Source organism: Hyla sarda, chromosome 9 (genome assembly GCF_029499605.1).
Source record: "Hyla sarda isolate aHylSar1 chromosome 9, aHylSar1.hap1, whole genome shotgun sequence".
NCBI lineage: Eukaryota > Metazoa > Chordata > Amphibia > Anura > Hylidae > Hyla > Hyla sarda.
The window spans coordinates 162541842-162565945 of record NC_079197.1 but is presented as its reverse complement, the minus strand read 5'-3'; the positions used below and the strand labels follow the sequence as shown (position 1 = coordinate 162565945).

Sequence of the window (24104 nt, the reverse complement as noted above, 5' to 3'; positions counted from 1 at the left end):
GACCCTTCCAACTTGGAAAGAACAGCCTTCAAAACAGACAAAACATCAGCAGACCCACCCCCAGTACCCCAAGCCCCCGCAAAGTCGAACTCACCAGTCCGCGCAGGAGCACCAGAAGAAGTCGATGGACCACTGGAGGAAGCATCAGGCACTGGATCTGACACCGGAGCAGGAGGAGGAGCAGGATCCGGATTCGGAGCTGGAGCCGCGCTGGGCCGCTCGCATCCACGCGAAGACCTCCTAGGGGACCTGGAACGTCGCCGACGACTGCCACGCCGGCGAGCCCTCCTGTCCGGGCTCGCCGAGCTCCAGGAGCTGTCTCTCGAAGAAGATGGCGATCGCCAGCGGGACGAGCGGGACCTCCCCGATCTCGCTCTGCATCTGTGGTCCCGGCGACAACTGCGGTGTGACCGAGCCCGAGACTCAGCAGCCCTGCACCGCCGAGAGCGGCCAGAACCCCGGGAGGATGACCTGGAAAAACGCCTGCGTACACTCCTCACAGACCCCCTTGAATCCCGGTCACGCGGGGGCTGGCTGACCCGCTGCTCAAACACCTGACCCCCAGCAAGAGACTGTGAAGGGCCGGTGATAGGCGGGGGAGGGAGAGGTGGGGGCGCTACCTGAGGGACAGTCAGAGAAGAGGGGCCCGCAGCATCATCCCCGGGGGGCCATGCTATCTTGGGCATCCTCAAATAAAGGGTCCTCCTCCCCCAAATCTACAGGCAGGGGTTGGTACACAGCCAGCCCACCACCATGTGGCAGGCTGACCGCGGATACCCGCGCCGGCGGCGTGTCCGGAACCTCGTCAGCCGATGAGGAGGCACGAGATCCGGCCGAGGGAGCATGATGATTCCCCATTACCCCGGAACTCACACTGCACTGCCCGGGGACCGCCGCCACTACCGAAGATGTGCGCGCGACTACCGGAAGCGCACGTGCAGGAAGGGGAGGAGCCATCCCCCGCAACCCGGCACCAGCAGCAGCAGGCCCAGGCCCCGATGCAGAGGCCAAAGCCTGCGCCACAGCACGTCCCCGCCGCCCGCCGGTATTAACCCGCGGCGGGCTGGGACTCAACCTAGAAGGGGGGCGGGATTGCCTACCCGTCCGGCGGCTCGCTGCAGGCACCGAAACCGTCGCCGATGACAAAGACCGGGCCGAGGCGGGAACCCCAGCGGAGGCCATATCGGGAAGGAGCCGTGAGAGAAGCCCAGGATCAGCCAGCAACCGCTCCCGTATCGCCAACCACACAGCCTCGTCAGCCATAGCGAGCACCTACGTCTCTCGTTGCTGGTGAGGTAAGAGGAGGGGAGGAAGCAGGAGAGTCTCCTATATCCCTTATGGGCGTAACTATACACCCAGTTCCCACCCCGACCTGTGGGAGGGCCCCAACCTTGTTCGGTACATGTTAACCCCCCAGTGTCCATACAGTCAGTGGGACCTATTCCTATTATTGGACAGGTCCCATACAGAAATCTATCTTGCAGAAGTAAGGCTGGTTTACATCTGAAACTACCTGTTACCAATCCTGGTGGGCCTGTGATTAGTTACAGTGGATAGTGAGGAGGAGGAGCGCCGTCCCTGTTACACTAGTCCTGCAGGACCGACCCATAAATATTCTCCCCCTCCCTCCGTCTCCTCCCCCGGCCCGGACTCATAGATACTGGAGGTGTAGGACCTGTGATGATGTCACCGTCACATGTTGGGGGGCGGAGCTTGGCTGTGGAGGAGAAGAGAGATCTTGGCTGAAGGACCTGTGTGATGCTGTGGAGGAGGCGGGGCTGAGCTGGAGGAGAGGTCACATGTCACCCCAGTAAGGTAATTATGGAAGGAGATTTGTTACAGTGTGTCACCCCAGTAGTAAGGTGGTTACATGAGGAGGAGGTTTGTTACAGTGTGTCACCCCAGTAGTAAGGAGATTACATGAGGAGGAGGTTTGTTACAGTGTGTCACCCCAGTAGTAAGGTGGTTACATGAGGAGGAGGTTTGTTACAGTGTGTCACCCCAGTAGAAAGGAGATTACATGAGGAGGAGGTTTGTTACAGTGTGTCACCCCAGTAGTAAGGAGATTACATGAGGAGGAGGTTTGTTACAGTGTGTCACCCCAGTAGTAAGGAGATTACATGAGGAGGAGGTTTGTTACAGTGTGCCACCCAGTAGTAAGGAGATTACATGAGGAGGAGGTTTGTTACAGTGTGTCACCTCAGTAGTAAGGAGATTACATGGGGAGGAGGTTTGTTACAGTGTGTCACCTCAGTAGTAAGGAGATTACATGGGGAGGAGGTTTGTTACAGTGTTTCACCTCAGTAGTAAGGTGGTTACATGAGGAGGAGGTTTGTTACAGTGTGTCACCCCAGTAGTAAGGAGATTACATGAGGAGGAGGTTTGTTACAGTGTGTCACCCCAGTAGTAAGGAGATTACATGAGAAGGAGGTTTGTTACAGTGTGCCACCCAGTAGTAAGGAGATTACATGAGGAGGAGGTTTGTTACAGTGTGTCACCCCAGTAGTAAGGAGATTACATGAGGAGGAGGTTTGTTACAGTGTGTCACCCCAGTAGTAAGGAGATTACATGAGGAGGAGGTTTGTTACAGTGTGTCACCCCAGTAGTAAGGAGATTACATGAGGAGGAGGTTTGTTACAGTGTGTCACCCCAGTAGTAAGGAGATTACATGAGGAGGAGGTTTGTTATAGTGTGTCACCCCAGTAGTAAGGAGATTACATGAGGAGGAGGTTTGTTACAGTGTGCCACCCAGTAGTAAGGAGATTACATGAGGAGGAGGTTTGTTACAGTGTGTCACCCCAGTAGTAAGGAGATTACATGAGGAGGAGGTTTGTTACAGTGTGTCACCCCAGTAGTAAGGAGATTACATGAGGAGGAGGTTTGTTACAGTGTGTCACCCCAGTAGGAAGGAGATTACATGAGGAGGAGGTTTGTTACAGTGTGTCACCCCAGTAGTAAGGAGATTACTTGAGGAGGGGGTTTGTTACAGTGTGTCACCCCAGTAGTAAGGAGATTACATGAGGAGGAGGTTTGTTACAGTGTGTCACCCCAGTAGTAAGGTGATTACATGAGGAGGAGGGTTGTTACAGTGTGTCACCCCAGTAGTAAGGAGATTACATGAGGAGGAGGTTTGTTACATTGTGTGTCACCCCAGTAGTAAGGAGATTACATGAGGAGGAGGTTTGTTGCATTGTGTCACCCCAGTAGTAAGGAGATTACATGAGAAGGAGGTTTGTTACAGTGTGTCACCCCAGTAGTAAGGAGATTAAATGAGGAGGAGGTTTGTTACATTGTGTGTCACCCCAGTAGTAAGGAGATTACATGAGGAGGAGGTTTGTTGCATTGTGTCACCCCAGTAGTAAGGAGATTACATGAGGAGGAGGTTTGTTACAGTGTGTCACCCCAGTAGTAAGAAGATTACATGAGGAGGAGGTTTGTTACAGTGTGTCACCCCAGTAGTAAGACCCATTTAATTTGAGCATTTTCGTTTTTTCCTCCTCGCCTTCTAAAAATCGTAACTCTTTTATATTTCCATCCACAGACCCATATGAGGGCTTGTTTTTTGCGTCACCAATTGTACTTTGTAATGACATCACTCATTTTACCATAAAATGTACGGCGCAACCAAACAAATATTATTTATGTGGCAAAATTGAATAGAAAATCGCAATTTAGCAAATTTTGGAAGGTTCTGTTTTCACGCTGTAGACTTTATGGTAAAAATGACATGTTTTCTTTATTCTTTGGGTCAATACGATTAAAATGATACCCATGTTATATACTTTTCTATAATTGTACCGCGTAAAAAAATGTCAAACTATTTTAACAAAATTAATATGCTTGAAATTGCCCTATTTTGACCACCTATAACTTTCTAATTTTTCCGTATATACATTTTTTTGGGGAACAAAATGTGACAAAAAGGCATACATTTTGGGCGACATTTTTTACGTTTACACCGTTCACCTTACAGGATAATTAACAATACCACTTTTACGCACGTGGAGATACCAAATATGTTTATTGATAATTTTGGAAAAACGGATGATTTACATTTTTATTGGCGGGAGGGGATTTTTCTTTTTCTTTCTTTAGTTATTTTTAACATTTTTTTTTTTACACTTTAATAGTCCCCATAGGACACAGCACTAATCAATGTTATCTGCGATCTTCTGCTCTGGTCTGTTTGATCTCAGACCAGAGCAGAAGATCCCTGGAAACATACGAAGGCAGGTGAAGGGACCTCCGGCCGCCATGCTGGATGACTTGATCCCTGCGGCAGCGCTGCGGGCGATCCGATCATCCACTTTAAGTACCGCACTGCCGCAGATGCCGTGATCTGTATTGATCACTGCATCTAAGGGGTTAATGACGGACATCCGCGCGATCGGATGGCTCCCTGGCTGCTGATAGAAGCCGGAACCTGCTGTGCATGACGCAAGCAGCAGTCCGGTGCTCGCAGTCATGGCAGAGTGTAAATGTACGTCATGGTGCGTTAAGTACCACAGCACCTTGACGTACATTTACATCCATTGTCGTTAAGGGGTTAAACTGTTATAAAAAAAAAATATGTGTATACAGTTAAAATCTGTGACTGTGTCTTGTCCTGTTACTAAACTCTTATAAACTGTAGGCAGCTGTATGCCTGCGGCCTGTAAGAATCCTGGAACCGTGCTGGATGTCAAGTTTTAGCTTGGACATTTTTGTTTGTTTTTTGCGCAAACTGAGGGGGGGGGGTGGGGGGGTGGGGGGGGGGTAATAGTTGAAAACTTGGGTGAGTTCCCACACTTTTTTTTCCAGGACTTGACCCCTGGGTGGATGGCACTTTATGGTGTCTGATCCGGCCCACAGCTCCAAGTCAACATGTAGTGTATTTTGTGATTTATCTTTATTGTATGTTCATTTGTTTAATGTCATTGTATGTTGCTGTCATGTAAAAGGTTAACTTTATCTCTGTAGGAGGATGCATGGGAAACCACATGTGCAGCTTTGGCAAATCACGGCCTTTGGCCCTTCTCCACCCAGGTCTGACCAGAGGGGGAGGAGTTTAGTTAGTGAGTTTAGAGTTGGTAGAGGTCGAGGCAAGACCTCTGCTCTGTGACCTGTCTATCACCACATGGAGACAGGCCTAAAAGTCCCAGTTGCTACAGTTCCTATTCCTGAGCGACTACACTCTTTACTAGAATCCTGCTGACCTCGTTGTCAGTCTAGTCAAAGTCTAAGCTTTGAGGAGAACAGAAAAGTCTCACAGGCCCCATAGCAAACCTAAAGTCCACCCTGGCAGTAGGCGCCCACTTTGAATTCCATACTGTGAAGCGCAAGGCAGTGATAGTCAGCTCAAGTCCAGTCTAATTTACTCAAGTCTAAGTCAGTCCAGTCTAGCCACGTTCAAGTCTAGTAATGGCCAGTTTGTCTTAAAGGGGTACTCCGGTGAAAAACTTTTTTATTTATTTATTTTTTTTAAATCAACTGGTGCCAGAAAGTTAAACAGATTTGTAAATTACTTCTATTAAAAAAAAATCTTAATCCTTCCTGTACTTATTAGCTGCTGAATACTACAGTGGAAATTCTATTCCATTTGAAACACAGAGCTGTCTGCTGACATCACGAGCACAGTGCTCTCTGCTGACATCTCTGTCCATTTTAGGAACTGTCCAGAGCAGCATATGTTTGCTATGGGGATTTCCTTTTACTCTGGACAGTTCCTAAAATGGACAGAGATGTCAGCAGAGAGCACTGTGCTCGTGATGTCAGCAGAGAGCTCTGTGTTTCAAACGGAAAAGAATTTCCTCTGTAGTATTCAGCAGCTAATAAGTACAGGAAGGATTAAGATTTTTTAATAGAAGTAATTTACAAATCTGTTTAACTTTCTGGCACCAGTTGCTTTAAAAAAAAAAAAAAAAAAAAAGTTTTTCACCGGAGTACCCCTTTAACCCCTTAAGGACGCAGGACGTAAATGTACGTCCTGGTGAGGTGGTACTTAACGCACCAGGACGTACATTTACGTCCTGAGCATAACCGCGGGCATCGGAGCGATGCCCGTGTCATGCGCGGCTGATCCCGGCTGCTGATCGCAGCCAGGGACCCGCCGGCAATGGCCGACGCCCGCGATCTCGCGGGCGTCCGCCATTAACCCCTCAGGTGCCGGGATCAATACAGATCCCGGCATCTGCGGCAGTTCGCGATTAAAATGAACGATCGGATCGCCCGCAGCGCTGCTGCGGGGATCCGATCATTCATAACGCCGCACGGAGGTCCCCTCACCTTCCTCCGTGCGGCTCCCGGCGTCTCCTGCTCTGGTCTGTGATCGAGCAGACCAGAGCAGAAGATGACCGATAATACTGATCTGTTCTATGTCCTATACATAGAACAGATCAGTATTAGCAATCATGGTATTGCTATGAATAGTCCCCTATGGGGACTATTCAAGTGTAAAAAAAATTGTAAAAAAAATGTAAAAGTAAAAGTAAAAAAAAAGTGGAAAATCCCCTCCCCCAATAAAAAAGTAAAACGTCCGTTTTTTCCTATTTTACCCCCAAAAAGCGTAAAAAACATTTTTTATAGACATATTTGGTATCGCCGCGTGCGTAAATGTCCGAACTATTAAAATAAAATGTTAATGATCCCGTACGGTGAACGGCGTGAACGAAAAAAAATTAAAAAAGTCCAAAATTCCTACTTTTTTAATACATTTTATTAAAAAAAAAATTATAAAAAATGTATTAAAAGTTTTTTATATGCAAATGTGGTATCAAAAAAAAGTACAGATCATGGCGCAAAAAATGAGCCCCCATACCGCCGCTTATACGGAAAAATAAAAAAGTTATAGGTCATCAAAATAAAGGGATTATAAACGTACTAATTTGGTTAAAAAGTTTGTGATTTTTTTTAAGCGCAACAATAATATAAAAGTATATAATAATGGGTATCATTTTAATCGTATTGACCCTCAGAATAAAGAACACACGTAATTTTTACCAGAAATTGTACGGCGTGAAAACGAAACCTTCCAAAATTAGCAAAATTGCGTTTTTCGTTTTAATTTCCCCACAAAAATAGTGTTTTTTGGTTGCGCCATACATTTTATGATATAATGAGTGATGTCATTACAAAGAACAACTGGTCGCGCAAAAAACAAGCCCTCATACTAGTCTGTGGATGAAAATATAAAAGAGTTATGATTTTTAGAAGGCGAGGAGGAAAAAATGAAAACGTAAAAATTAAATTGTTTGAGTCCTTAAGGCCAAAATGGGCTGAGTCCTTAAGGGGTTAAGTCAGGTCTAATACAGTCAAGTCATGTCACAGTCTGAAAAGATTTCAAGTCCCAGAGTACCCATTAATGCAACTGTGGTTTCTTCCTGCATCCTCTACTTCCAATTAGGGCTGGGCGGTATGACCAAATGTGTGTATCACGGTATTTTTTAAACTTTTGCCATATTAATTATCAGCCCACATCCCCATCGGGGTAAATACTCACATATCACCCGCATGCACTGCCCTCCTCGTCCTGTTTGTTGCCGGCGCTGGCACTCTACTGTACGCTGTATCCCTATGCCCGGGCTGCAAAAGGTAAACAAAATAAACTTTAACGCACCTACGTCGGCCTTACGCTGGAGACGGGAATGTCGGACAGCCGTCAGCCTATCACAGGCTGCAGCGATGTTCCGCCTCGGCCGGTGATAGGCTGAGCCCACCGTCATGTAAGAAGACGGCTTCTTACATGACAGTGGGCTCAGCCTGTCACCGGCCGAGGCGGAACATCGCTGCGGCCGGTGATAGGCTGACGGCTGTCGGACGTTCCCGTCCCCAGGAAACAAGCGAGGCCGGTACCGGACTAACGGGAGGTGAGTTAAAGTTTATTTTGTTTATTTTTTGCAGCCCGGGCATAGGGATACCGCACAATATAGAGCAGTGGTCTCCAACCTGCAGACCTCCAGAAGTTGCAAAACTACAACTCCCAGCTTGCCCGGACAGCCAACGGCTGTCCGGGCATGCTGGGAGTTGTAGTTTTGCAACATCTGGAGGTCCGTAGGTTGGAGACCACTGGTATAGAGTGTCAGCGCCGGCGTCCGCAACAAACAGGACGAGGACAGCGCAGCGCTGGGCTGATTCATTCATGAATTCGTTTCACGACCCCCCACCCAAAGCGGGGACTGCCACATCCCCTCCATATAGCTCTATGGGAGAGGCATTCAGCAATCTTCGGCTCTCCCATAGAACTATATAGAGGGGGCGTGGCGGGATATGTTTTCTTACATGATACTTCTTCTTTAAGTGGTTACCTTAAAGGGGTACTCCGCCGCTGGCATTTTATCCCCTATCCAAAGGATAGGGGATAAGATGTTAGATCGCCGCGGTTCCACTGCTGGGGACCCCGGGGATTGCCGCTGCGGCACCCCACCATCATTACTGTGCAGAGCGAGTTCGCTCTGTGCGTAATGACGGGCGATACAGGGGCCAGAGCAGCGTGACGTCACGGCTCCGCCCCTCATGACATCACGGCCCGTCCCCTTAATGCAAGTCTATGGCAGGGGGTGTGACGACCGCCACGCCCCCTTCCCATAGACTTGTATTGACGGGGGCGGCCGTGACGTCACGAGGGGCGGAGCCGTGACGTTACGATGCTCCGGCCCCTGTATTGCCAGTCATTACGTGCAGAGCGATCTCGCTCTGCACAGTAATGATAGCGGGGTGCTGCAGCAGCGATCCCCGGGGTCCCCAGCAGCGGGACCCCGGTGATCTGACATCTTATCCCCTATCCTTTGGATAGGGGATAAGATGTCTAGGGGCGGAGTACCCCTTTAAGCTGGAATTTGAGGTATTCTTTACCTGGCGCTTGGCACCGGCAATCACTGCACCTTGGATTGTGGTGACTAGAGATGAGCGAATTTACAGTAAATTCGATTCGTCACGAACTTCTCGGCTCGGCAGTTGATGACTTATCCTGCATAAATTAGTTCAGCCTTCAGGTGCTCCGGTGGGCTGGAAAAGGTGGATACAGTCCTAGGAAAGAGTCTCTTAGGACTGTATCCACCTTTTCCAGCCCACGGGAGCACCTGAAAGCTGAACTAATTTATGCAGGAAAAGTCATCAACTGCCGAGCCGAGAAGTTCGTGACGAATCGAATTTACTGTAAATTCGCTCATCTCTAGTGGTGACAAGAACCATTAGATAGCTATGGGGGGGGGGGGGGGGGGTAATCGCAGATCTGTTTACAGCATGATGATCAGGCCCCTTTGCTGATTAGGCTACATGCACACTGCTGTTGGGCTTCAGGGTCCGTTTTGGTCTTTTGTATTTTTTATTTTTGCACTGAACAGACCCGGAAAGGTTGGAGCACAATGGACAACGCCAGGCCCCGAAGGGTCCCAAGGACTTTGAATGGGGTCAGTCAGGTTTCCGTCTGTTGTTGAGCGGAGAAGATATTGGGACATGCTGGATTTTTTTTCTTCGCTCAACTGCCGTAATTTGAACAGACATTGCTAGTGGAGCTCAACATTAATGTGAACTCGGCCCTATAGGGCTTTGTAGTCCCCCCCTTATTGGTTCACAAAGCCCTATTATTCAGCAAAGGAGGAGGGGGGGTCATCATGCTGTTAACAGGTATATAATCAGCCAGGGTAACCACAGGTCCTCTTTCAAGAGTTCCTCTTATGATCTTGTTACATTTTATAATGCTCCCAGTTCACGGCCCCCATCATGATAAACCACCCCCTGCCTTTATTTTTATTATTTTTTAGTTTTCTACCTTGATATTGCTCTGTATTTTCTGCTCAGTCTCATTCAGATTCACAGACTGGGAAGGGGCGTTCCCCAGCAGGTGTGACAACATATGAACAGGGGAGAACTTCCTCCCTCACTCTGCTACACACAGCCCAGAGCAGTTCAGTGTGAGATGAGCTATGATTCGCTAAGTCTGCACCCCCCCCCCCCCCAGCACCTCAGACTGCATTTCCTGATTTTGGACTTCTGTCAGGCCAGCAGGAGTCCAAAGTCAGTGCAAGAGATGGAGGGAAATATGCTCTGGGCAAGTAGGGAGACACCTAGTGGCAGCTTTTTTTAAACACAAATAAAACATAGAAAACTTCATTTTTTATACAAAGTACTTAAGAAAGATTTTTTATTTACCATAAGGAGTGGGATAGCAAAAATGTGTTTTAATGACAGCGCCCATTTAAGGTTATTTTAAGAATTGCAGCCACTAAGATTGTAAAAGTTCCGTACACCTGTTTGTTTGGATTACATCAGTCTATATTTAAAGAAGACCAAGTCCAGTTCGACCCAACAAGTTTCTTAAATGTAATTCCCAATGAAATGCAGAGCTGTCATACATAACGTCCCCATCTTCGCACACAGGGATGTACAACTGCGGGGAAATCAATGTTCAGTAGGTTACACTGACACAGCAAAGTCTGAAGTCTATGAGAGGTCATTGCCTTCTCTTGTGCTGGTTTGTCCTATTGCTGTCAATGGGGTTCCGCTGCACTGTGCATGCTATGGAATTTCGTTGGCGGAAAGCTGAACATGTTTATTCTTTAATCCGAAACAGAGCAGAATGCATTGCCGGTAGTGGGGGTATTCAGTTCACACGCTCTTTGTTTTTGCGGGTTTTCCGCAGCGTATTTGAAAGGGGCGGGCTCTTCTCGGCTGTCCGTAGCAGATTGTCCGCAGCGGAATTTATGCTGCGGAAAATCCGCCGCAAGCCCCATTGAAGTCAGTAGGGACTACGGCGGATTTTCCGGAGCGTAAATTCCGCCGCGGACAATCTGCTATGGACAGCCGAGAAGAGCCCGCCCCTTTCAAATACGCTGCGGAAAACCCGCAAAAACAAAGAGTGTGTGAACGCACCCTAAGGCCTCGTTCACGTGGCAGAATTTCCGAGCAGAATCTGGTGAAAAAAAAACCCTGCTCAGAAATTCCGCTGCAGCGATGGGAAATTTCATTGCAGTTTTCAGTGGGATTATGTTGCACTATGTACGCAGAATTTCTGTGGCAAAAACCGTCGGCTGCGGAAATTGGGATTTCAGCCTCCACCGAATCTGTGCAATCCGCTCGGAAACGCTGGGATGTGAGGATATAAAAATGCTGAAATATTCCAGGTAGATTGTTCACACCGGCCATACGTGATTAATGCCAAAAGATATTTCCTCCGACTATGGACGGGTATGTTCACGCAGTTTTCCGTTGACCCATTTCACTGTGGAATTTCTGCGGTGGAAACATAGAACATGTTTATTGTTTAGGCTGAATTTCTGCACAGACTACATTATCGTCAGTGGTGATCGGCGCAGGTCCACGCAGTCCTAGCGCCGATAGATATCGAAACCCTTCGCTGCTGGCAGGATCTTCCCCTGGGCAGAGATTCTGTAGTGTGAACGTTGCCCGACTGATGGGACAAATGGTAGTGATGACAATCTCTGTAAATTGTGTTGAAATGAAATAAATATTGAAGTTAATTTATCAATATTATAAGGGTGTAGCTGGTCTTTAATCTTGTATTTTGTGTACGGATAAATCACAGTCACCACCCTAGAATCAGTCATCGCTGGACCTTGTCCTCTCACTTAATTGTTCTGTCTTTGTCATCAGTGCATTTTTGGTACTTAAAGGGGTACTCCACCCCTAGACATCTTATCCCCTATCCAAAAGGATAGGGGATAAGATGTCTGATCGCGGGGGTCCCGACGCTGGTGACCCCCGCAGTATAGCATGCGCACCCACCTGTTTATTGTCCGGAATCGCTGGAGGGTCTGGGTCGCGACCACGGGAATGGAAGTCGGTGACGTCATGACTCCGCCCCCGTGTGACGTCACGCCAAGTCCCCTCAATGCAAGTCTATGGGAGGGGGCGTGACGGTCAGTCTCAGGTCTATTTCTTTTAATGTTTGGCTATGTTCCTATACAGTGGGGATCAAAAGTTTGGGCACCCCAGGTAAACATTTGTATTAATGTGCATAAAGAAGCCAAGGAAAGATGGAAAAATCTCCAAAAGGCATCAAATTACAGATTAGACATTCTTATAATATGGCAACAAAAGTTAGATTTTATTTCCATCATTTACACTTTAAAAATAACAGAAAACAAAAAAATGGCGTCTGCAAAAGTTTGCGCACCCTGCAGAGTTAATATCTTGTACTGCCCCCTTTGGCAAGTATCACAGCTTGTAAACGCTTTTTGTAGCCAGCCAAGAGTCTTTAAATTCTTGTTTGAGGTATCTTTGCCCATTCTTCCTCACAAAAGTCTTCCAGTTCTTTGAGATTTCTGAGCTGTCACACACTGCTCTTTTAAGGTCTATCCATAGATTTTCAATTATGTTGAGGTCAGAAGACTGTGAAGGCCACTGCAAAACCTTCAGTTTATGCCTCTCGATGTTATTCCCCCGTGGATTTCGAGGTGTGTTTAGGATCATTATCCATTTGTAGAAGCCATCCTCTCTTTAACTTCAGCTTTTTCACAGATGGCATCAAGTTAACATCCAAAATTTGCAAAAAAATTTATTGAATCCATTTTTCCTTCTACCTGTGAGATGTTCCCTGTGCTACGGCTGCAATACAACCCCAAAGCATGATTGATCCACCCCCATGCTTAACAGTTGGACAGAGGTTCTTTTCATGAAATTCTGTTCCCCTTCTTCTCCAAACGTACCTTTGCTCATTCCGGCCAAAAAGTTAAATTTTAACCTCATCGGTCCACAGAACTTGTTTCCAAAATTCATCAGGCTTGTCTATATGTTCATTTGCAAAGTTCAAACTCTGATTTTTGTGGTGAGGACGTAGAAGAGGTTTTCTTCTGATGACTCTTCCATGAAGACCATATTTGTACAAGTATCTCTTTATAGTGGAATAGTGTACCACAACTCCAGTGTCTGTCAGATCTTTCTGGAGGGATTGTGCAGTCAAACGTGGGTTTTGAATTGTTTTTCTCACAATCCTGCGAGCTGTTCTGTCTGATATTTTTCTTGGTCTTCAAGATCTTCCTTTAACTTCCACTGTTCCTGATGACTGCCATTTCTTAATTACATTCCGAACAGAGGATATTGGCATCTGAAAATGTTTTGCTATCTTCTTATAGCGTTCTCCAGCTTTGTGAGCGTCAACTATTTTCAGTTTCAGATTTCTAGACAACTGCTTAGAAGAACCCATGGTGCTGATTGTTGGGGCAAGGTCAGATGAGTCTGGACATATAAAACCTTTGAGATTGACATCACCTGGTCTTCCAAGATGATGATTGAGAACAATCCATGACACTGGCAGGTCTCAGCTTTGCAAAGGGGGCAGTGCATGCTATAAATTCTGCAGGGTGCCCAAACTTTTGAAAGTGTAAATGATGATAAATGATGATAAAATCTAACTTTTGTTGACATATTATAAGAATGTCTAATCTGTAATTTGAAGCCTTTTGGAGATTTTTCCATCTTTCCTTGGATTCTTTATGCACATTAATACAAATTTTTACCTGGGGTGCCCAAACTTTTGATTCCCACTATATATGTATATGTCTTCTGTATGTACTGAGCCTATAAAGGTGCAAGGAATTAACTGTCTGTACCCAAAATCCTTATCTTCACATTGCAAAGCTGATAACGTGTCACATGTCTTCTCTTCAGCCAATTTAAAGGAGATATCCAGTGGTGAAAAACTTATCCCCTATCCTAAGGATAGGGGCTAAGTTTCAGATTGCGGGGGGTCCGACCGCTGGGGCCCCCCGCGATTTCCTGTACGGGGCCCCGACAGCCCGCGGGAGGGGGCGTGTTGACCACCACATGAAGCGGCAGCTGACACGCCCCTTCAATACAACTCTGAGCGCTGCCTTCAGCAATCTCCGGCTCTGCCATAGCGCTGTATTGAGGGGGCGTGTCAGCCGCCGCTTTGTGTGGTGGTCGACACCCGCTATCAGGCCAGCGAGCCGGGGCCCCGTACAGAGAGATTGCGGGGGGCCCCAGCAGTCGGACCCCCCACAATCTGAAACCTATCCCCTATCCTTAGAATAGGGGATAAGTTTTTCACTACTGGACTACCCCTTTAAGACTAAAGGCTGTCCTGTCTCCACCCCAGTTACCAGGGACAGAGGAGGGATCTTAAGTACATGTTAGTGAGTTATGCTGTGGACTCTGGTCGGGGAACATCACCCAGGCAGGTCAAGGCAACAAGCTGAAACCTTTCTGGTGTGTCCAAGACCAACATGCTAATTCTTTCGGCAGAGACCGGAATCGGAATTTCTTCAGATGTTTCCACTGCGGAAATTCCGTTGTGTGCAAGGGGCAGCAGGATCCAATTGAAAACAATGAAACTCTGCTGCAATGAAATTTCCGATTGGAATTTTTCTGCTACTTTCTGTTGGGAAATTCCGTTTTGTGAACATGGCTTAACCGCTTAAGTACAATGGACGTTAATGTACATCCTGGTTCGCTTGTACTTAACGCACCAGGACATACATTTGCGTCCTCTACATGAAGCGAGCACGTGAGCTGCACTTGCTTCATGCACGGCAGGTCCCGGCTGCTATCAGCAGCCAGGGACCTGCCGGTAATGGGGGACATCAGCGATCGCGCTGATGTCTGCCATTAACCCATTAATTGATACCATGATCAATATTGATTACAGCATTTGAGGCAATGCAGGGGTTCCGATGGCTGGTCTGATCACCCGCGACATGACCGCAGGGATCAGCCCAAGTGGATTCTTCTTCTCTGGCCTGCCTTCTAGAAGATTGCTATAAATAGTCACCTATGAGGGCTTTAAAAGTGTAAAATAAAAGGTTAAAAAACGGTAAACAAAAATGTGAAAAAGCCTCTCTCCAAATAAAATGTTACCCCAAAAAGTGTAAAAAAAAAAAAAAAACATATTTGGCATCAATGCATGCGTAAATGTCCAGACTATCAAAATATAATGTTAATGATACTGTACGGTGAAAAAAAAATAAAACAATCATTCAAAATCGCTGCTTTTTGGTCACATCACATTCCAAAAAAAAAAATTATGAATAAAAATAAATTAACAAGTCAAATATACGCAAAAGTGGTACAAGAAAAATACAGATCACGGCACAAAAAAATTATACCTCATACAGCCTGTAAGGAGATCTGATCTTATCTAGGTACCCCTGGTACTGAACTTCGGTGGTTAGCTTGATTTAAAGGGGTACTCCGGTGAAAACCTTTTTTCTTTTAAATCAACTGGTGGCAGAAAGTTAAACATATTTGTAAATTACTTCTATTAAAAAATGTTAATCCTTCCAGTACTTATTAGCTGCTGAATGCTACAGAGGCATTTCCTTTCTTTTTGGAACACTGATGACATCCCGAGTACAGTGCTCTCTGCTGACATCTCTGTCCATTTTAGGAACCATGCATAGCAGATGTATGCTAAGGGCAGCATGGTGGCTCAGTGGTTAGCACTGCTGCTTTACAGTGCTGGGGACATGGGTTCAAATCCCACTAAGGACAACAATAAATAAAGCGTTATTGTTATTATAATAACGTCAGCAGAGAGAACTGTGCTCGTGATGTCATCAGAGAGCATTCCAAAAAGAAAAGAATTGCCTCTGTAGTATTCAGCAGCTAATAAGTACAGGAAGGATTAAGATTTTTTAATAGAAGTAATTTACAAATATGCTTAACTTTCTGCCACCAGTTGATTTAAAAGAAAAAAGGTTTTCACCGGAGTACCCCTTTAAGTCTTTATCTGGATCCAGGAGAATGAATCTACCAGAAATAAGACGTAACAACAGTTTGTCCGGTCAAATTCACTCTAGTTTATTCATCAGTCTGTAAGCACATAATATAGGGGGGGGGGGGGGGGGGGCTGCACCCCTCCTTCCGTCACTCAAATATTTGGTATAATCTCTAGCCTATAATATTAGGCATATGGAGGTTTCTGAGAGAATTCATGGGGGAGACAGATGATTGCAGCAGCCATAACACTTGTAAGTATAGGAAGTCCTAATATGGTTAATTAACCTTCGCGGCTCCATTCCTAGCAAAGAGATAACATGAAATGCTGACAGGATAAAGACACTGTGTGATGGATACATACAATACAGTAACCCCTTCACAGCCCTGTATACATAAAAACGGAAAAGTTATAGGGGGTCAGAATAGGGGCATTTTAAACATACTTACCGTATTTTTCGTCCTATAGGACGCACCGGCGTATCAGACGCACCCAATTTTTAGGTGCAAAAAAAAAAAAAAAAATTTTGAACCCAATAGTGGTCTTCAACCTGCGGACCTCCAGATGTTGCAAAACTACAACTCCCAGCATGCCCGGACAGCCGTTGGCTGTCCGGGCATGCTGAGAGTTGTAGTTTTGCAACATCTGGAGGTCCGCAGATTGAAGACCACGGGTATAGGAGGTAATACTCAGGTGTCCCCGCCGCTCCGGACCCGTCACCGCTGCCCAGGATGTCGCTCCATCGCTGTCGCCGTGTCCCTGTCGCTCCGGAACGTCTCTGCTGCCGGCCGGGTATCCTCGCTCTGCGTCGCCGCCATCACGACGTGATGAGGAGGAAGGAGAGCGCCGGCATACAGGGGATCCCTGAACAGAGAAGACACCGAGGAGGCAGGTAAGGTCCCCCCTGTGTCCTGTAAGCACTAACCTGGCTATTCAGTCGGGCTGTTCGGGACCGTCGCGGTGAAATCTCGTCGGTCCCGAACAGCCCGACTGAACAGCCGGGTTAGTGTCACTTTCCCTTCAGACGCGGCGGTCAGCTTTGTTCGCCGCGTATGAAGGGTTAATACAGGGCATCACCGCGATCGGTGATGTCCTGTATTAGCCGCGGGTCCCGGCCGTTGATGTCCGCAGGGACCGCCGCGATAGGGGGTGTATTTGCCGTATAAGACGCACCGACTTTTTCCCCCCAGTTTTGGGGAAGAAAAAGTGCGTCTTATACGGCGAAAAATAACAAAAATGCAAAAATAAAATTGGCTGTGTCCATACGGGGTTAAAAATTTGGCGGCCGCGTATGTATTGGGTTAACAACAAGCGATGTGTGACCGACAATGATGGGAGTGAAGAGCCTCAGTAATAATCCAGCAATTGAAAATTATTGGATTGTGGAATGGAACCTTTCGACAAAGCGGTAATCAACTTATACATAGTCGATCGCCGCTCTGCATTAAAGGGGTACTCCACTGGAAAATTATTATAATTTTATTTTATTTTTTTCAAATCAACTTGTGCCATAAAGTTACACAGAGTTGTAAATTATTTCTATTTAAACATGTTAACCCTTCCAGTACTTATCAGCTTCTGTATGTACCAGTGGAAGTTCTTTTCTTTTTGAATTTCCTTTCTGTCTGATCACAGTGCTCTCTGCTGACACCTCTGTCCATTTTAGAAATTGTCCAGAATAAGAGCAAATCCCCATAGCAAACCTCTCCTGCTCTGGGCAGTTCCTAAAATGGACAGAGGTGTCAGCAGAGAGCACTGTGGTCAGACAGAAAGGAAATTCAAAAAGAAAAGACCTTCCTGTGGAGCATACAGCAGCTGATAAGTACTTTTCCAGGGTTAATCTGCATTGTGGACTCTCTTGCCACCTGTATCCCAGATCCTCAGCCTTTCTGACATCTGTTTTCTGCACTAACTTTACAGTTCACATTACAGGAGCGCTCGCTCAGCTCAGTAAACGTAGACTATTGTGTGGACTCTCTGCACACTCATCCCGGACGTCTCCCGCCTGCTCCTTATATACGGCTATAAATAGGCACATCCTTCAGGACTACGTCACCTCCGCAAAACCGCAGAACTCTCTGATACAGTGTTTTCCAAGCGGGGCGCCTCCAGCTGTTGCAAAACTACAACTTCCAGCATGCCCGGACAGCCTTTGGCTTTCCGGGCATGCTGGGAGTTGTAGTTTTGCAACAGCTGGAGGCACAATGGTTGGAAAACACTGGTCTAATAGGTAGAGAGACATAGAGCCCTCTGAAGCTTGTAGCTTTTAATGCGATATAGATATTGAAAGGTATTGCTGAATAATCTACTCAGTACCCCTGGTACTGGTTCTCTGTCTTTTCTGTACCCCTGGTACTAGGTCCAATTTGGCTTAAGGCTTGTACTGGCCAGGAGAGCGTCTTATCAGGTGTGAAAAAAATACATGCACACAAGATGCCGTCTAAGTACGCTCTGTTTTACTATTTGCCAACGTTCATATATATATACCATGTTGCTTAATAGTTACAAGTCAGCAGAACACAAGAACAGGATGTACGTGCACAACAGTTAGGAATCAGCAGTTGAGAAAACGAGAAGTACGGTACGAGCCTTGCGGTTACAAAAGGCAGAATTAAGATATACATCATACAAGATTACAGAATTATGATACACATCATACAAGATTACAGATCTGTATTATTCTATCAAGACTCTTGTACCCTTCAATCCCCTCTTAAAACCATTTGTCACTTTAGACAACTTGGTTTTTCTTGTATTCTATTTTCTTTTGAAAAGTCTTTATGTAGGCAGTATATGTAGGCAGTATAGCCTTCTGCTGAGTGATGGTGAAGTAGAGGGACTTGGGTGTCTGATGAGGTGGAGAGGAGGATTTTAGTATCTGCAGCAGGTCTTGGCTTGCATCGTTTCATACATAAGAAAAGAAGTTTTATTGACACATATACTATGAGGGCAATGACAGTAATGTGTATTATGAGCTGCAGAACGCCCCCTATCCATCCTCCTACGCCCTTGAGCCAGGTAGCGGGATTCAATATTGAAAAGGTATCCCCCCACCACTTATCCCTGTTGATTTCATTGTCTTTGGCATATTTGTCCCTCAATTTTTGTATGTTCTCAAGCTGGTGGTGCATCTGAATTGTTCCTGAAGTGTCTATGTAATGGCAACAAGTAGGACCTATGATTTGACACATCCCTCCTTGAGCTGCTGTGAGATAGTCCAAGACTATTGCATGTTGGTTAGTCACTATCATCAGTTGATTTTGCACGGACACAGAGGTATTAGTAATTTCTAAAATGTCATATATTTGGTCGTCGAGGTAGTTAGTGGCTTCGACTAACTTATCCCATATTCGCATCACCATTGGATATATAAAAATGGTGCTAAAAAGCTTGTTGGTTATTCCCATTTGTACAACATGTGGCCTACCGTTTTCCCTTTCTTTGTTATCTGCTGCTCTTCGGTATAACATATGTTTAGGAGCTGCTCTCATGTCAATGTCGTCGTTGGATATGACAAAGGTGGAGGGGGTAAGTCTAGCTAGGGTGCATGTGCCTTTGACCCCTACCGGCAACCACTTGTAGGCTTCCCTACCACATACCCAATAGATGTCTCGTGGGAGCTCCCAGAAAGAGGAATGTTGATTGATAAGTTTATTAACTATGTCAATGAGTCTAGAGGCATTTGTTAAGTAACACCAGGAAGGTATTTGCCCTAATCTACCGCAGTAGCCCACATCTGGGTTATTACATATTGGATCAGTAAGTTGGTGTCATTGCATAGTTGGTGTCCTGTTATATTATAGCAGTCTACGTCTTGAGTAGCCTGAGTAATGAGGGTGTTATTTGGCCACCTTGGGTCATGTAAGTACCTTTCTATCTGGCTGGGTTTAAGAAGATCAGCACTTGCGGATGTCCCGTCAAAACTAACTTTTATTCCTTCTGTGGGGATCACTCCTAGGTCTAGTATATGTGTGACCACTCGAGTTACCCAGGAACCCCCTTTGAAGACCAACATTTGGTGTGGTCCTGGGCCTGGGCTGCTTAAGTTTCCCTGCCACCATGGCTGCCCCACCCATCCTACTATAGGAATACCCACTGAGGTGTTTCAATTCTTTGCATATGGTGTCTCCTTGTCAGCAAGCATGTCAAAACAGTCTCCCTGAAATAATACATATGAGGGCACAGGGATAGCAAAGTAGGGCATGCTTTGGGCAGACACAGGGGCATGGGTGCATATCCAACAATCCTTTGCAGTGAGGTTTTGTGCTAACATTATATGGTGTTTCAGGAACTTATTGTTTGGGTGTCTCTCTAATTCATTCTGCAGAGTCACCGTGGGGTGAATCAAAGTCAATAAAGTCATTAATGCAAACATCATGAGACTTAGTTTCTTCAACCATCTGCCAGAACAAGGCCAGGGCATCAGCAGGTACATCTTTCGGTAGGCTTTCAAGGTCAGGGCTGTCTGCCCCCGTTATTACCTCCTTTGGGTGATGTTGAACGAGTTTGATCCGAGAGGCGTGGATCCAAGAAGGGCTGTCTTCCGTGAGAACCGCCGTTTTCGTCACGGCAACAACTGTGGTTGGGGGTCCAAAGGTGAAGTCTCCGGGCTTCTTTCCTTTCGACAGAGTCTTAACCAGGACAGTGTCGCCTTCCTGGAACTGGTGTGTTGGTTCCTGTGGGAGAGAAGGAGAATTACAGACAACTTTTTGTTCTACTCTATCAAGGGTTTGGATAAGGTCTGTGACATATTGTTCCCTTATCTGGTTGAGGTCCCCTTCTTCTGTTATAAGTGGTTGTTGGGCCCATGGAGTCGGGAAAGGCCTACCCATGAGAATCTCAAAAAGGGGAGCGTTTTAAAGTCTTATGGGGGACTTTCTAATTTCTGAGAGTATGATGGGAAGGACTTGTTTCCACTTCTCAAAGGTGCTCCCTGTGGCCTACTCCGTGGAAATGAGCAATAAAACTGTGGCACTGTGTTGGGGTATGCATGGTGTCCCCTCTTTGCAGATCAATCCTGTTACAGGATTTTTCTGCAATACTGGATAACACCAATCATATTCCTCTTGTTTGGGAACAGAGGACTGAAGAGAGAGAAGAAGTTGTGTGTCTACGAGTGAAGGAGGTGTAAGAACTGGTAACATCAGTGAGACAGGTAGGTTGTTGTGTAGCAGCCAGTTTGGCAGTGTGGTCTGCTAGAGCATTGCCCTTTGAAATGTGATCAGTCCCACGTGTGTGTGTCCTGCAGTGAATGATGACTAATTGTGATGGTAGGGATGTCCGACATCACATCATCATGAATTTTCAGGCCAACTAGTTCGCAGGGCCAGATGTAGGGGAGGCATACACCATTTTCAAGTATGGATTACTGAGGAGAATTACCTCATATCCAGAGAGCCGTTGTGTTTACATGTGTTGTGTATGTAGGCCTTTAAGGAGAGAGATAACATCATGAGAAGTGTACAAGGTAGTGTCATGTCCTAAAGTGAGGATGGTAGCTTGTTCAACAATCATAGCACAGGCAGCAAGAGCTCGCAGACATGCCGGCATCCCCTGTACGGAGACGGGCATCACCTTTGAGAAAAAAGGCACAAGGACGCAGTTTGCCTCCGTGAAATTGTGTCAGCACACCCGCCATGGTTTTACAATTGTCTCGTGCATACATGTGGAAAGGCAAATTGTAATCTGGGAGACCTAGCCCTGGACTTGTCATTAAAAGCTTTGTACATTTATGAGGACCATTTGATTAGATCTGGTTTGCCTGATAGGGTAGCATCTCTATGAGCAGTCGGGAATCCACTGTCTGCAGTAGTTTATCATACCCAAGAAAGATTGCATTTCCTTCTGGGCGTGCGGGGTGACCAGGCCCGCTACAGACTGGACTCTAGACTTGCTCAACTCCATTTTGGCAGAACAAAACCCAGATATTCAACCTGTTCACAACACCATCCTCAAGGCAGGCCTCCTCAGAGAAACTACACATTAACAAATCATCAACATTTTGGAGGAGAACAGAACCCTGGGGGGCGTGCCATGATTGTAAAAAGGCTTGGAGGACAATGCTGAACACAACTGGTGAATCAGCATACCCCTGGGGCATTCTACACCAGGTTAACTGTAGTCCCTCAAAGGAAAAAGCAAAAAGGAGTCTGGTCTCTTTGTCCACTGGGATCGAGAAGAAAGCATTCTTCAGATCGAGGACAGAAAAATGAGTTGCCTGTGCTGGGATTGATGACAACAGTTGGGTGACATCAGGAACTATAGGGGCAATAGGCACAATTAGTCTGTTGATGGCTCTCAGGTCTGGTACAAAACAGACAGTACCATTGGGTTTAGAGACAGTATGTTCCAAAACTCAAGTTTGTAGGAAATGTTTGATTATAGGGCGGATACCTTTGATTTGTTTCCTATGACAAGGGGTACTGTTTATGGTAGACCGGGAGAATGTCTGGTTTGAGTCTTGCCTTGTATGGTGTACAGTCAATATGTCCTACATCATGGTCTCCATGGGACCAGACAATGGGGTCTACCTCAGTTGGGACTTGGGTCGGGGACATAACAGGATAATGTTAGTACCCTGCAGGTGTGACTATGGGTGCGAGGTCAGACGTGACATGTAACCTGGACTGGGATGAAGTGATATGTAATTTGAGTTTACATGTGAGGTCTCTTCTCAGGAGGTTTACAGGGCATTCAGGTATGATGCGAAAGGAAGGGAAGGTTAAATGGTCACCCTCGGGGCATTGTGTATACAGGTACTATGAACATACTCAATTTCAAACAGTAGACATATATATATACGCATATATATATATATATATATATATATATATATATATACATGCACATACATACATATCCCCTGAAAAACAAAACTACTCCAGATCCGAAGAAGAGGAAGAGACTGTCATGCTCCCTGTAAACCCCGCCTTACTCCTCCCAAACCTCTGTGTCACCAGTCACCGCCCCTTTGAGTCTGGCTTCTTGTCTTTCCCCATTTCTGGTCAGTCACCATGAAACATCTATTATCACATGTGTTACTGACAGTGTTACATAACATCAAGAGACATACAAGAAACATAACATGTAACAATACCGACATTTACAAATACTTAACGTACAACACACAGGGCCCACATTCTCACCAAAGATATAAAAATAAAAGTGTACACAGCTCTCTCAAAAATTTGAAAAATAATTATCTCCAATGCGCATTGTTTATAATCCAGTAAACCATTAGCTTGATTGTAAATGCCTAAAGTAATATTTATCAATTAAATAGTGATCACTTTTTATATTTATTTTATCTTCTTGGCCAAATTTCTTCTGTTATTACTCCTGTAATATAATCAGACAATTAATCGCATTTCCTGATAAATTTCATTTTTTTTGGCATCAACCCTGTGTTACTGTGAAGGCAAGAAATTAATGAAATATCATCAAATAGTTAAATTTAATACCACGTGAATATATTTTTCTTTTAACACCATTTTCATTACAACACAAACAGCTTCACAGGGAAAACATTCACTGGTCATTTTCTATACACTCCTGATTCTATACACCTCACACATATATAACATACTTTATATCATAAGAACCATCCTATAAACGCCATCATATGACCACATACACAGGGCGTTCCAAGCGATTTACCACATCACTCCATTCCATAGCATTGAACACTCATCTTCACTTCATTTATTCCAGCAATTTCAGCTCTGCTCATCCTACATTCCTCACACTGCTTCACATGCTTTCTCCTTCACAAATCACCTGCTTTTCCACCAAAACTTTGAGTCTCTATTTCTGACAACAATCTCTAATCCTATCAAACAATTTACACAGCCCTGCGTCATAACGCCAACATGCTGTGAACCTTTCCCAAAATTCAGTAACAGTTTCACCTAGTTTTTGTTTGCATGCCACAGCAATAGGCAGTGATGATTTTTGTTTGAAAACTTGGTTCCTCTTCTAATTCTCTCCATATACGCTCTCTACCCTTCTCGAGATTACAAATGTAGTTGTTAGAGTGGGGGTCAGGTGGTATTTATCATTGGCCCCCTCCCTTGGGAATGGGCTGGAGTCCTTCATGAATTCTGACCAACCAACTATATCATCTACCCACGGATTCACTAAATCCCATCCTGTAGGGCTAACTCGGGCCACATAAGCCTTACATGTTTCATTGGGAAGGGGAGGAGGATATGACTTAGATGATTTGGAACCCATGTTCAGTAATTGGTGCAAAACCACAATCTCTGGATTTGGATTCCTCTCAACAGATTAGGGATTCTCTGATTTAATTGCACCAATCACTGAGCATGCACGGTATCTCTGAACAAACTGTCACTGGCTTTCACCACATCCCGGGTCAACAAGTTTCCTCTAGCCGGGAGGGTGGGGCGTCTTACAGATGTTTTGAGAACCAGCA

At 45.7% G+C, this 24104-nt stretch overlaps 2 protein-coding genes across 2 annotated transcripts in view; one reads left to right on the top strand and one right to left on the bottom strand.

The window, feature by feature from the left end:
* The window catches only part of CLIC1 (chloride intracellular channel 1), a 62623-nt gene extending 60972 nt beyond the window's left edge, over positions 1 to 1651 (bottom strand). Inside the window, exon 1 of the mRNA XM_056540541.1 lies at positions 1514 to 1651. The gene's annotated coding sequence lies outside the window, so the exon portion shown is untranslated. The remainder of the gene's footprint in view (positions 1 to 1513) is intronic.
* An 82-nt stretch (positions 1652 to 1733) lies between these two features.
* MSH5 (mutS homolog 5) overlaps positions 1734 to 24104 on the top strand; it is a 113508-nt gene continuing 91137 nt past the window's right edge. The window contains exon 1 of the mRNA XM_056540526.1: positions 1734 to 1815. The gene's annotated coding sequence lies outside the window, so the exon portion shown is untranslated. The remainder of the gene's footprint in view (positions 1816 to 24104) is intronic.